Genomic DNA, 3,777 nt, shown 5'->3' on the forward strand with positions numbered 1-3,777 from the left:
TCCATACTTCTTAGACATGATAAAACTTCATAATCGTCATAATAACATTCTCATTGTTAGCCATAACGACCTCTATCAAATTTCGTGGACGAAATTTCTTTAACGGGTAGGTACTGTGACGACTCGGAAATTTCCGACTAAATTTAAACTTTATCTTTATATTATTCTGACATGATTAGCAATGTTTGTTAAGTTAAATCTCAAGGATTTTAAACTATATTTATACATTCATTTAAACCTCGACCAAATTCCAATGATTCACGAACCATTAAATGAACATATATGAATATGTATGTATATGTGTATATGTTATAAATTGAAAATGTCAACAAAGTATTTAAACGTATAATGCTTTATATGAACGTATTTATTTCAATATGATTATCGACGAAATTAAAAAAAATATATTAAATGATTGGATTATCAGAAACATTGAATTATGATTACAAGTGTCTGTTGAGAGGTCCACTATGATTTGAGAAAATCTATTCCTCTTAACGATATTCGGAATAATTTGTAAAGCTATTTATAAATAAAAATAAAAAGTGTCATTTACGAAAGTTAGACAAAAGCTAGTGGAGAATTGGTTTCCATAATATTCTATTAATCTATTTTCAAACGTACAAAAACGTTTTTAGTTTAAAAAGAACTTTATTATTAAAACATATATAACTTTTATAAATATCTAGAATCACTTTTAACAACTCATTACTTAACCAGTATAATAAATATAACGATATTTATATTTTATTTCATTAAATATATATAACGATTTAAATTAATATTATATATATTTATACGCGTATTATACATACATAGTTTTTATACTTTTACTATACTTTAACTTTACCTTTACTTTACTTTTACTTTACTTTAACTTTAATAATTCACTTTAATAATTCATACTTTAATAATTCACTTTAATAATTCATACTTTAATAATTCACTTTAATAATTCATACTTTAATAATTTACTTTAATAATTCATACTTTAATAATTCACTTTAATAATTCATACTTTAATAATTCACTTTAATAATTCATACTTTAATAATTCACTTTAATAATTCAAAATTCTATTATAAATAGAATTCAATAGGTTTCATCATTTCATAGAAACTTGAAAATATATTTCTCTAAACTCTCTCAATCGATTTACATATATATATATACATATATATACATATATATATATACATATATATATATATATACATATATATAAATATATATATATATATATATATATATATATATATATATATATATATACTCTGTATTATTTCAAGATATTATTAGTATACATAAAATATTACGACGGAGTGATGTTCGAGTGATTTCAAAATAGTTTTTTTAATGAGTCGAAGCTAAGAAAATTATGGGTTATAGCTATGGAGGTGATGGGTATGGTTCATGGGTATGCTCGTGAGGTCAATCTAGTGTTTATCATCTCCGTTGTGTCTACGTACTTTCCTGCAATATTGAATCTCAATATTTATAAGTGAGCACTCATAACTTAACTTTTATATATCAATAGTGTATCCCTGACTAGTGCTCGAGTATATAGGATTATGCATGCTTGTACATTCGATATTGTCCTTAGATAGGTTTGTTGAATCCTGAATTAGATATATATGCTACTGAGATAGGGTATATGATATGCATGTCATTGGAAAGCTAGCGAAAAATTAAGAACTTTTCATTTAGATATCGAATGGTTTCGATGAACGGATTTGAAGTTATAGTCAACTGAATTTTAGTATTATTGTTAAAATGATTATTATTACTATCGTCGTTATTATTTTAATAGAAATATCATTGTTATTATAAAATATCATTATTACTATTATGTTAGTATTATCATTTTATCATAATAACATTTTTAGTAAATATAAATATTGTTATTTTTTTATAGAATAATAATAATCGTTATTACAAAATAATACAACTTTTACTTATTATTATTACGATCAATATTATTTTATCAAATAAATAGGGGATACAAAGATATTTTTCACCACGCGTAATATAATTACATTAATAATACTTACCACTATAGTTTTACGATATTAAGTGAACTTTATAAATTTTACTACTTAAGATATATAAAAGTATATTTTATCATATATATAAACGTTAATATAAATTTTTATTAATAAATGACTTTTATTATTATTATAAAATCTAATAAATATATTTAAATATATAAAATGACTATAGTTAAGTTATATAATAAACACGTATAAATTTTAGAAGTCATTTTGGGTCAAGTTGACTTTTGTTGACTTTTGCATATTAGTCTCGAGCATTAGGATTGTGGTACACTATGAATTGACCAAAAATTGTTAGACAAATATTGACCAACATATAAATATATATAATTAATATAGGTTCGTGAATCCGAGGCCAACCTTGCACTTGTTAAATGACGTTATATGTATTTTTACTACGAAATACAGTATGATGAGTTTCATTTGCTCCCTTTTATATATATTTTTGGGACTGAGAATACATGCGCTGTTTTTTATAAATGTTTTACGAAATAGGCACAAGTACTAAAACTAATTCTACGTGGGTTTAAATCAGAAATATACCCTTAGCTTGGTAACATTAAACTACTTGTCTATGTACGGTAGGCGCGAATCCTAAAGATAGATCTATTGGGCCTGACAAACCCCATCCTGACTATGGGATGCTTTAGTACTTCGAGGTTATTTTAAACACACCTGATCTGGTGTACTTCAGAGGGTAAAACATGAACGTTAAGGCTTGTTACCGGGTGCCTACAATTTATAGAATGCTTTTATACACTTGCGAGTGTACATATATTTATAAACAGAAATCTTGGGGTCTATTAATATATTGAAATGATTGTTATGATAAACCTATAAACTCACCAACCTTTTGGTTGACACTTTAAAGCATATTTATTCTCAGGTATTAAAGAAATCTTCCGCTGTGCATTAGCTCATTTTAAGGATATTACTTGGAGTCATTCATGGCATATTTTGAAAGACGTTGCATTTGAGTCATTGAGTTCATCAAGATTATTATTATGTCAATTATAGTTGGATGTATTATGAAATGGTATGCATGCCGTCAACTTTCGTTGTAAAGAAAGTTTGTCTTTTAAAACCGAATGCAATGTTTGTAAAATGTATCATATAGAGGTCAAAATACCTCGCGATGTAATCAACTATTGTGAATCGTTTATAATGTATATGAACGGGTCCTTTCAGTTCTGAACTCGTGGGGTGGAACAAAACGATTTCTGTCTTCACCTATAAAGTTACACACATGAAATTTAAATATATTTATAGTAAAAATTATACAAGTATTCAGAGTATCCAAATATTGGCAGAGTATTCAACTATACAGAGAGTATTACATGAAAAAAATTATTCAGAATATAAACATTAATAACCTTTTTTTGTTGCAATTCCATTAGTCTTTGTGGTGTCACCACTTGAACTGTGTACTGTTTTTTTTTTGCACTGATGTCATTTACATATGCCTCCAATTCCTGAATGAAGAAATAATTTATAATATTTAGATTAACACAAGAAACGGGTAAGTAAGCTCTACAGTACATGTACCTTGGTGATGCGAGTCATTTTCATGAGAGGCCATTGTACAAAACTTCCAACCACATCACCTAAAACCTCCTTCACTGTATTTTTTGACAAGTCTTTGACTGGTATTGGAAGCCTCAATGATGTGTTGTCCTTAGTAAAGTTGTTTATTTTCACCTTCATGTAAGAAGGAACAACTTTTTCC

This window comes from Rutidosis leptorrhynchoides, chromosome 3 (assembly GCF_046630445.1).
Source record: "Rutidosis leptorrhynchoides isolate AG116_Rl617_1_P2 chromosome 3, CSIRO_AGI_Rlap_v1, whole genome shotgun sequence".
Classification (NCBI taxonomy): domain Eukaryota; kingdom Viridiplantae; phylum Streptophyta; class Magnoliopsida; order Asterales; family Asteraceae; genus Rutidosis; species Rutidosis leptorrhynchoides.